This window comes from Equus caballus, chromosome X (genome assembly GCF_041296265.1).
Source record: "Equus caballus isolate H_3958 breed thoroughbred chromosome X, TB-T2T, whole genome shotgun sequence".
Taxonomy (NCBI): domain Eukaryota; kingdom Metazoa; phylum Chordata; class Mammalia; order Perissodactyla; family Equidae; genus Equus; species Equus caballus.
Window position 1 is genome coordinate 110,518,217 of NC_091715.1, and position 11,772 is coordinate 110,529,988.

General features: G+C 40.0%; 1 protein-coding gene across 1 annotated transcript in view; it reads right to left on the reverse strand.

Annotated features, from left to right (window-relative positions):
* The window catches only part of LHFPL1 (LHFPL tetraspan subfamily member 1), a 95,498-nt gene extending 89,422 nt beyond the window's left edge, over positions 1-6,076 (reverse strand). Inside the window, exon 1 of the mRNA XM_070257780.1 lies at positions 5,646-6,076. The gene's annotated coding sequence lies outside the window, so the exon portion shown is untranslated. The remainder of the gene's footprint in view (positions 1-5,645) is intronic.
* Between the last annotated feature and the right edge of the window lie 5,696 nt (positions 6,077-11,772).

The window sequence follows — 11,772 nt, forward strand, 5'->3', positions numbered from 1 at the left end:
TCAATGACAATTGGAAGATCAGGGTATAGGGCATTGCTCTGGTCTCTGATGCATATCCAGTAAAATGAAAGACTATCAGGAACTAAGACCAGATGCCTGCCCCCATCTGGAGACCAGATGGAGGCCGCACTGGGATTAGGTCTATTTTTTAGGGACTGTTAAAATTTGGGTTATCTATACTTGTTATCTTTCTGGTTGGATACTTGATTGCAAAATGTGCCTTCAGATGTTGTTCCAAAACTGTTGAGCAAGGTACAAAAATTCTAATAACGCAAAACGTCAACCTGAAGCCTGGAACAAGTGAATATTTCCAAATGAGTGCTAAACAGTTTTACTCCTCTAACTCGGATCTACACCTTGATTCAGCAGGAAGTAGCTAGATGGGTCATTGCCCCCAATCCCTCAAGAATGAGGAATGACCAAAGAATAGGGGAGACTGACGAACAGTTAGCCATTGATGATTAAATAGCTAGGAACTAAAGTTTTTTCTCCTTTTTGCAATTACTAATTATAGCTTTTAGCTGTTTAACCTGCCCATGGTTAACTGTGCTGCTTAGGCAACATGCTATCTGACTCCCACCATGTTACTATGGATAACATCTCCCTGGAGCCTGGGTCACCATAGTACTGGGTGTGTGAGCTGTTTTTTAGGAATTAGAACCCCTTGTCCACTTCAGGCTGGTTGAAACCACCAACTCATCAACTTGGCCTGCACAGATGTCCGATAAGTGACTTTTTGATGTTAAGAGGCTAAAAACTTCAACCTCAGATCATGCTAATGCCACCATTTTTGTGAACATGCATCCTATGAAGAGGCATGGAGTCTGACCACGCTTGCGCAGATCATCAATTACCTCATCTCTCCTCACCTCTAATCATCTATCTCCAAATTTCAGATGACCTTGCCCCCTTATCCCATAAACATCCCTGAGTCCCCATTTTCAGAGAAGTGGATTTAAGACTCATTCCCTTGCTTCCTCACATGGCTGTCTTGTGATTAAAACCCTCTCTCTGCTGCAATCTCATCATCTCAGTGTTTGGCTTTCTGGGCGGCGGGCAAAAACAACCCTGGTGTGGAACAGGGAGGGGAAGAATGTGGCAGGGGCTCCAGACACAGTTTGAACATTATCAGGATAATTTGTGGGGCTGGGAAGGATATTTTACCAGGATCTAAGGATTCTTCTGGGAAAAAAGTCGTATGGGAGGAACCAAGATGAACAAATTTGATTCAGTAAAAATAGACCAGTGTTTGAAGATGGGGGAAAGTAGACTTTAAGTATAGCATAGTTTAGATCAGATTGTATTTTAAGCCAGGACTCAGACTTAAGCCCAAATCCTCTATCAAGGAGGCTGCAGTAAACAGAGAAAATCTCCACAGGACATTGAAAGCCAAAGAATCAGCAGCATTGGTGCCAACAGCTTTGGCAGTAATATGATGCACTATCTTTGAGGCAGTGTCATAGTCTGAGTGCAGGCATCTGCAGCATTGTCACAAGGAGAGATTCAGCATCTGTAATGTTGTCTTGGTCCAACAAAAACTTTAGGCATTAGTGTTCCTGGTGAAAGCATCAGCATTCTGAAGCCAGCTGTAGAGAGTAGCAGCAAAAGACATCTTAAAAGTAGAGAGGGACAGAAATTGACTGAAATACTTTAGAAAGAGATTATTGCGAGGGCTGCAAGCTGGGTAAACTAGTCAAGAATCTCACATTAAGATCCTATTTGGCTTATCCCAGTGCATTCCAACTCCATTTCACCATCTTACTCAAGTCAAGCAAGGAATGGCTACTGACTAGACAAATGCAAGGAAGGGGATCAACAAAGGAGAATGGGCTTTGTAGTAACCAGAAGAAGAAGGAGCGAGTGCTTAGAAGTACTAAAACTTCATATGAGACGCTAAAGTTGACTGCAGAATTCCTTTAGATTTATGGGTAGGATTTGATGTATATCTAGCTTCTCCCTCCCTCCTCCTCTTTAAAGGCAAGACCATATGGACATAAACATTTTTTCTGGGATAACGTCAGTATCTCTACTCCTTACATTGCCTCTGTTTAACAGGAACCTAGGGGAAGTGGTAAAGAAAGCCAGTCAGTCAATAAGCATCAAGGGTGTCAGATGTGACAAGAGGAACACTGGGAAACTTAAAGGAGAGTAAAAAGGGGTTTGACCAAGGGGTGCTTTTGCCACTTCTATGAGGAAAATGTTAATAAAACCATATACTTTTCAACTTTACAATTTTGTATAGTAATGTATATTACATTAAGCTGAATATAAATATAGAAAATACTCAGAAACTGATGCATTCCCACTTCTGAAAGGAAGTCTATGGACAAAGATCAATTTTACCCATTTTCTAAGTGGGTGGTAACTTCAGTTCCACACGGCTAAAATTTAGCAGAAATGATATTACTGAGACCCCTGAAACCTGCTGATATGACTGATAAAAAGGAGTTTCCAATGAAAGGGTCTTCAGTCCTGGGCAGCTTTCATTGACACTAGACTGCCTAACAAAAATCCACATGTGACTATTTCCATGGCCTGGCTGATGACATACAGATATGGCATATATTTTTTTCAAACCAAAAATTGGGACAGATGTTTTATCGAAATTTCTCTTTTCTGATTTGCTAATGTATTATGAACATTCTTACAAATAAATAGGAATTAAACCATACTTAGTCATACATTTACATTCTTTCATTTAAAATTAAATAGTCAAAAATTGAAACCGTTCCAGAAATGCCTGCATGCATTTTCTTTTACTTATTTGCACAATTAACATGTTGATAACTATTTCACCTCTACTGCAGTTGCCATCCTAGAATCCCCAATCCCTCGCCTTTCCGTGTTATCTGCCCCACCACCATACCCAAACATCTGTTCTGTTTGTATCTGCTGAGTTCTGCAATAGAAAGTTGGCTCCACTACAAATCCACGCTATTTAATCTCAGTTCAGCCTTAAATACTGATTGGAAATTCTTGATTCATCCCTATGTTGATGCCCCTCAAGCAGCTGTTCAAAATTGTTTCACTTTTCATAGGCTTTCAATCCTCAAAGAAGAAAATCAAAGAAAAGATAACAGAACAATTTCAAAAAAGTATAATTCATGAGAATGTCTCTGAAGTAGGAATTAAAACTGCATATTAAAAAAGGAAATCAACCCAGCAAAAGCAACCAACAGAGAGATATATTCTAGTAAAATTACTGGGCTTTAAGGAAAAGAATTCAGCGAAAGGATCAAAATCACTCCTAAAAGAGAAGAAAACGGATTATTGTCAGACTTTGACAACAAATCTGTATGCCAGCAGAAAATGGAGTAGCATATTTAATATACTCAAGGAAAGAAAATGTGAGCCAAAGATTACATACCCAGCCTGATTTTCAGATAAAAAGGCCACAAACAAATGTATCAGCATGTGAGAACTCAGGGACTATTGTTCCCACAAGTTCCTCCTACTAACAACCAAAATGTCTAGAGAGACATCATCAACCTAAAGATGGCATTGATCATTAATGGCAGCTAACATCACAGAAAAGAAAGGCAACCAGACATTATGTACCTCCAAGTAGAACACACCACCACCTGTGAAGCCAAAAGAAAAACTGAATACGTAAACACAAATCTGATCCAGCCTGTAGAGCCAGTTACCAATTCACAGGAAATTCAGGACTGAGCAACATATTAAACTACAACAGAGAATGTCATCAAGCAAAATCAAGACTGCGAGAAACTCGAGAGGACAAAAGAAATCATTTCTTCAACAAATAAATTACAAAACAAAACAGGATCACTTCTAGATTAAAAGAGACTTATGGGGGAGAGGGAAGCATAATTAAACTAGTGCTTAGGGATGAACATTTGGGTGATAAACTTATAAAGAAAATAAAGAAGTGATTACCATAAAGATCAGGACTGTGATTATTTTTGAGTAGAGGAAAGAGGTTGTGATTAGGCTAGGTGACTGGCAAAATTCTATTCTTTAACCTGGGTGGTGATTATAAGGCTCTTTGCCTCATAAACTTATATGATTGAACTATACATTCGTTTTATGGAGTTTCCTATACCTATTAGATTTTATAAAGAAAAATATTTTTTAAAAAACACTATATGTCTTTTGATATTGGTTATCTTTTCATTTTACAGCAGTGCGGCATTAATATTCAGCCCAAAATACACAGAATTTTACGTAGCAAGGCACGTCTAGAATGATCTAGTTGCTCAGGAAATAAAGAATGACTCAGGGTTTATTCAGAATCTTGCGGCAATATTTGAAAGTTGCTAAGAGAGTAGGTCTTCAAAGTCCTCTTAACTTTGTATGGTGACAGATGGTAACTAGACTTACTGTGGTGATCTTTTAGCAGTGTATACAAATATGGAATCATTATGTTGTATACCTGAAACTAATGTTCTATGTCAATTATGCCCCAATAAAAAAAGATTAAAAAGAAGAATCCTGTAGCAAAAAAGAAAAATAAGAAGGAAGAAAGAAAGAGAGAGAGGAAGGAAGGGGAGAGAGAGGGAGAGGGAGAATGAGGCAGATATCACAAACATATTCCCCAGCTTTTGTCCACAAGAAGTCTCATCACTTCCATTATTTCTATTACAAGTGGAGTTCCCTCATGCTTTCGACAAAGTATGTAACAGAGAACTGTTTAAGAAAACAGTATGCACAAACAGCCGAATATCGCCAGTTAACACCATTGCCTACAGAAGACCAAAGCCAACACAATCAACAACTGTGTCTGGAAATTTTATAATATCCTACTAAACTTTAAGTTTGCAATATTACAGCTGTACTTTAAAGTTCAATCCATATGGATAATGGAAGGAGAATTTACCTGGAAGCACGATTTGGGCTAGCCCGAGCTACGCTTTAAATTAAACCACTTAAAACTTTGAGTCTATCTGCTCAGAGGATAAGTGATACCAAAATGTTCTTGAAGCTCTGTATCCCTAAGTTCTTAACAAATTGATTTTGAGTACTACTATCTTTTTATGAAGTTAGAAGATAAAGCTTAAAATCCCTTCACAATGAGTTAACTGTAGTAGAAAAATGCTCTAGGAGGAATGCGGTTAAGATCTACCAGCACTTTAAGAAATACTTTTAGATATAAGCTTTAACTAAATATGCAATCATTGGTATTCCAAGGAGCTACTATTCCCAAGATCTTTTTCTAGCATAGCTTTGGAGATATAATGAGATATTGTTTTCCAAAGAGCTGGAAAAGCATTAACTTGCTATTTAATGAAATGCTCAGCTAAGAAGTGTGTGAAAAGAAAAAAAAGTGTTTTAAACCAAAATTCTGTTTCAGAAAAATTTCAGGACTAGATTTTTACCCCAATCTTGACCTCTTGAAATAATGTTTACACTCAAAATATGATTAGCATTGTCATTTCTATGAAAGCATTGAATTAAAAAATGCTTCCTAATAGGAAAAATATTCTGGATTGAAAATGCCTATTAACCATCAGTTGGCATTATTAGTGTTCCAAACCTGCCCTCCTACCCTCACGAGAAAAGCCTGGAGCGTGGCATGACTGAGCGCGCTCTGGATGCTCTTCTTTAGTGCCTTGCAACTGCCATCACATGGCAGCATACTGCTCAGATCAATGAAATACAATTCCCAATCCCCTCCAGATACTCACTAAAATCATTATCATTGATTCAACTTCCTTTTTGATGTCTTGCCCATTTGGAGAAAGGCTTAGGCTTTCAATTCAGCTTCTGATCCTTTTATTGCTGCTCTCCACTGGGAATGGGGGTGGAGGGTTCCGCAGCCCACTGGCATGTCTCTCAAAAGTCCAGCAGTCCAGTCTTCAAGATTTCTGCCTCTACGTTGCTGACCTTGCAGATCGTGGTTGGCTGGCCACTGTCTGCACACATTTCTAACCCCTTGAAGGCCTGATCAGTGATTCTTGACTACCTGGAATTCCCTGCCCTCTCCTAGCTGCTCTTACCACTAAGATTCCAGGCTCCTCATCCACAAGCGGGATTCCCTGGACGTACACTTGCCCTCTTTCCTTTCCACTAAGAAAGCAGATTTGCTTTCTATTGTAGTTGGAATTTCCTATCCACTGACAGCTTTCTCGTCGGCTGCCGCTGTAGTTGGAGTTTCCTGCCCATTTCAGCTGTCCACTTTCTTTTCCACTACGACCCAAGATAACTTGTTGCCACTATTCTAGAGTTCCCTGCCCACTCTGAGACAAGACTTCCCACCACTTCTATTACAGCCTGCCTCCACCACACCCTGGTATTTTCATCGTACTAGGAGACTCTTTCATGCTCCTACCTATTTTTCTTCACCAAAATTGCACTTTGGGAAAAAAATCAATGCCAGCCACATCCACTTAGTCCTTTCAGTAAACAAGTGGTATATAATATAGCTCATCTGGCCATGGATTGGGTGGTGACTTTTGTCCCCTTTTTCCTTCATATAAGCACTTACTTCTGTGGATCAGCCAACACTAATAACTAGTCTGGAAAAAAGTCATTGCAGTTAATTTGGAATGACACTTTTTTCCCTTTGCCTTCAAATCAACATTTGCTTATATTGATCGGGCCCCATAACCAGGATCCTATATCACTGGAATTAATTTTGGTATTAGTGTTTTTCCCCCTCCTCTTTCAGATAGGCATTTACTTATAAGGATTAGACAACACACATAACTGATCTAGAAACAAAGACCACTTCACATAATTTTGGGAGTAGCTTTTTTCCTTCTCCCTTTTCAAAGAAGGGGTTACTTATACGGATTAGGCCCCATGACTAATTCAGCCACAAGCCAGTATCACTTGCATTAGTTTTGGTAGCAATGATCTTCCCCCTCCTCCTTCAAATAAGCATTTACTTCTATGGATCAGATGACATAGACAGCTAGGAAGGAAACAAACATTGCTGGACATAATTTTGACAAGGATTTCTTAATCCCTTCTTCCTTCAGATAATCATTTAAATATATTTTTCAGACCCCACAGCTATCTCATCCAGTGTCAGATATTACTGGAATTAATTTCAGTGTACACTAGAGCCTAAGCTTTCCTCTGGTCTTTGGGGTTTTGTCAGTTTCTTTGCCTGGCCCCAACCTCAAGCCTTGCCCTTTTTCTAGTACCATTCTTGTTCTTTCCACTCTATTTAGCACTCTATTGTACTCTTCCCCAGAAGAGTACAAGATTCTTCAACTTGGTATCTATAAATTATTTGACTATCTGGTTTAAGGAGTGTCTGAGGCTTATACACTCTAGCCTTGGGATGGGATGTACAAAGTCAATACTTAAAAATATAAAGAGAGACAAAGGAGAAGCAGAAGGAGAGCAGGTACAAAGAAGCTATCGCACAATATGGTTTACAATCAGAAAGAGCTAAAGAGTGCCAGCTTGGGTATAGGAAAGAAAATCCACATAATAAAAGAAACTGGTCTATTGTCTATTTAGACCTTGAGAGTCATGATCATATATGGTAATCAGTCTCTATATCCAGGAACAGCCTTCCATAGGCTCTGCCTTGTATCACAAAGCTCTTTTCCAGAAACTTCTATCCTCATTCCTTCACCTTCAGAGAAACACCCAAGGGAGGGAACTTAGTTCAGTTATCCTTCAACCAAACACATCTGACCTCACCCCTCACTGTTGCTTCTTCCAGAATGTTCTGTCTTCATGCCCTTGCCCTTGTAGAAATTCCTGAGGAGGGGAGTTCTACTCAGTTCTCCTTCAGTCAATCACATTCTGAGCCTGCCTTTGATACCTTCCTCAACTAGCCCTCACAAGCATCCTGCTCAGGCTTCTCCTTGTCCCATAGTCCAAGTTGTCTGGTCTCTCCTTCAGAGCTCTGAGCCCAGACGAGGCCCTGAGGGAAACCTACTCAGGGGCTATAGCACTGACAATAGAGGGCTGGGTTTGGAGCAAGGGGCCTTGTGAATACTGCCTGCCCAGCTTCCAACAGGCGGCCTTCCCCTCAGGACACGTGTGGCTAGACATGCAAGTCCAGGGGAGTGGGCCATGGACACAGTTCCACAGGGGAAGCTGCTGAGAAGAGACATGCCTGAAGCCTGAACTCTAGTGACTTTCTTCTGATTTCCCTCATGTATCCGTCAGTCCAGCTCAAGAGATCTACTCAGTCATCCAGACCATACAATAGCTCTCCAAAATAGTATCCTAATGAAATGTATAAATAATTATGAATTGTTTTATCCTCTTCCAGCAAAATAGTCTCATTTCCAATGTATGCAGTGATGGTATTTTCGTGAACCAAAAAGTAGGGCACATTTTCTAGCATAAGGACTTAGAGCCAGACTGAGATTTTGGAGTTGAGACTACCTTGGGGGATCCAGGGCTTTTGGTTTCCAGTAGGAGGTCTAGACTCGAGTTTTGGAGGAATCTCAAGTCCAGGTCACTAAAATGAACATAACTCAGTCAACTGGACTTTATGAGGTGCTCATGTGGTCAATGTTGTGCACTCTTAGATCAGATCTTCCACCATCCTTTCCCTCAAGAGAATGACAGAGATTGTTCCAGCTCCAAAATGTTATAAGGGGCACAGAACTCTTGTTAAATTTGAGTTTGTGTAACAACTTGACATTCAGGGATTCTGATGAGTGAACAGTGTGAACACTAAGGAAACATGCTCAGAGTGATTACTTACAAAATGTAAGTTTGTTCATATACACTGATGGACAATCAATACATATTGCAAGTATTTCCAAATAATGCCTTGTACAGGTACAGTGATGGGTGACAAGAGCTGCAAACTGGTCATCGAGAAACCCAGGCATTACCATTCACCAGCTGTGCTACCCTAAACCAATATAAGTTGCTTGAAGCAGGTTATCTAAAAGCCTTTGACTGTTGCACAATGAATCAGAGCCTGGACCTTTATAATTTTCATGACCCAACAGAAGGGAGAATAGTAACGATTTGGAGCAGTAAATTATTTCTTGGCTCTATTGGCTCTCTTCAAGTCTAGGTATATCTGGAAAAATAGCAAAAGCATCTCAAAGGAGGAATAACTCCTCTCTTTCTCCAGACTAAGAAAGATGCTATGGTCTACATGCTATCTTTACTCAGATACAAATGATCACTTTACTCAATGGAATCCAGAACAAGGTTCAGGCACTTCTCTCTCTCATCCAGAACCGGACGTGTACTGGTAAATGTTTAACAAATGGCTCTCCAGGGAGAAAAGAGGGTTTGATTTGTAGTATCTACGTATGTCCACGGTGTAAAAATCTCCACCATGGCTGATTTCAAGCTACCAAAGTCATGTCACTGAATGGGGAGTCAGGAAGAGATGCACAGAATTAGCTCTCAGGGGATGATGTGAGCCAGCTCCAGCTCTGTAACTAGAAATGTAATTCACCCAGAAGAGAAGAGAAAGTTATAAAGAATAAAGAATGGTAGCTTTCAAATGTGAAGGGCTATCATAAAGATGATGTTTCCTCATTCATTATTTCAATGGTGCACAAAACAAGTGAAACAGTCTATTGCAGGAAGATGGGCAATTGGTATAGAACCAGAAATTAGAGCCAATTTGGACTCAAATCCTCATTCTGTCATTAGCAACTTGGTCACTCAATTTTATGGAGCTTTAGAATTCTCATCTAGAATAACCTAATATGGTAGTACATGCAGGGTTCTAAGAACAACATATGGCACATCCAATAAAATATTAGCTCTTATCATCATCATCATCATCATCACCATCATCTGCAGAATTGGTATAATAACCTGTGTTTACTTTCCTCACAGAGGTTTTACAGATTGAAATATTGCATGTGAAAGTAATTTTTAATCTATAAACACTGTTCCAATCTAAGATGTTATTTCCATGATCATTTGCTGACCTCAGAGATGTAAGAAAACTAAAGGCATTCCCGAGGAAAAAGTATGGTTCTGGAAACTCTAAAAATCAGAGAGAGTCTTTTTTTCTTTTTTTTGAGGAAGATTAGCCCTGAGCTAACTGCCGCCAATCCTCCTCTTTTTGCTGAGGAAGACTGGCCCTGAGCTAACGTCTGTGCCCATCTTCCTCTACTTTTTATGTGGGACACCTACCACAGCATGGTTTTTGCCAAGCCATGCCATGTCCCCACCTGGGATCCGAACCTGTGAACCCCGGGCCACCAGGAAGAGGAACGTGTGCACTTAACAGCTGTGCCACCAGGCCGGCCCCCAGAGAGAGTCTTAGTGTCTATGAAGGATCCTATTATAATCACAGTCACAGTCACCGTCACAGAGGAGTTTGTTAGACTTTAGAGATCATCTTATCCAACACCCTCATTGTACAGATGTGAAAATATTTGCTGAAAGTTTAAGTATCCAATAAGAAGTTAGCAACAGAGTAAGGACCAGTAACCAGGTCATTTGACTCACAGTATTCTTCTCATCAAGGGCACATCAATATCGGACCCTATAATCACTTGCAGGTCTTGCTGTCTAGCCAACCAAAGAGGGATAAGAAATGAAGAAACTTTTCTTCATCATCAGCCTGAGATCAGAAGCTAGTTGGAGTTTTGATACAGGTTATATGCTTAATTCAGTACCAGGGTTTGGGATTCACTCTCATGATATTTTCTCACCATGTAGAGAAACTTAAGGATCTGGGTTAATCTAAGTTCTACTTCAGGTTACACTAGTATTCTCAGGGTCACTTTTTTGCCTGTTTTTTTCAGGAGCAAGAGAAAAAGATCTCCGGTCCACTGGCATCCAAAGTGTGATCTCTTCCAAAAAGTCCCATCACTTCCCTGAGCTTCAGAGTCTCCGTCTGTAAAGATAGATGGTTTGATTAGATAATTCGATTTTCTCTTTGGAAATCATTTATTGCATGCCTCTTATATGGCAAATGTTGTGCTAGACTCTGGAGATCCAGGAGGAGGCAAACACGCCCTTATCCCTTTCCAGTTTAACAGTCTAATGGAGGACACAGACACATAAATTATGCTACGAATGTAACTGTACTATAATTTGTGCAATAACAGCAATATATACATGGTGCCACAGAGGAGAAAATGATTCCTAGTAGTGAGGAAGGCTTCAAAAAGCAGGTGAGGTTTGAGCTAGGTCTTAAGGGATGTATAGGAGCTTAACAGGTGAAAAATATAAGATAGAGGATTTCAGGTGGGAGAAATAGCATTCACAAGAGTAGAGGAGCATCAACGTGCCTGGTTGGTGTTGATAATATCAAGAAATTTTGAATGACCAGAATTGAGAGTGTCTAGTAATTGTAGCAGCTGACAATTATTGAGCACTTCATATGAGCTAGGAGCTGTTCTGGAATAAAGATAAAAAATATTAATTAGATATTTTGCTTTCTTTTAAACCTGATATGTATTTTACACCCACTCTATACCTCAATTCAAACTAACCGCATTTCAGGTGCTCAATAGCCACTTGTGACCAGTGACTGCGATATTGGACAACCCAGCTCTAAGTGATACTTTTTGTTGTGCTCTAATGTTCAGAGGGGTTTTGTTGTTGTTGTTGTGTTTCTTTTTTCTGTTTCAACAATATCACAGTTCATATGGTCATCCAAGGTGATCTTCTGTGGACCCTGAAAACTAAGAGACTCCCTAACCAACATGCTATGTAGTCTTGAAGTTTACTACCCATTGCATCAGGCCAGCTGACCTTTCTCTGAGCAACCTTCGCATTCTTGGGCTTGCTCAGTAGTTAAATGAATAGGCATATCTGGACCTCAACATAGATTAATAGGAGGAGATATGCATGGTGACATTCATCAGCACATAATAGGAGTTGAAACCATGAGAATGGGTGAGGTCAGCC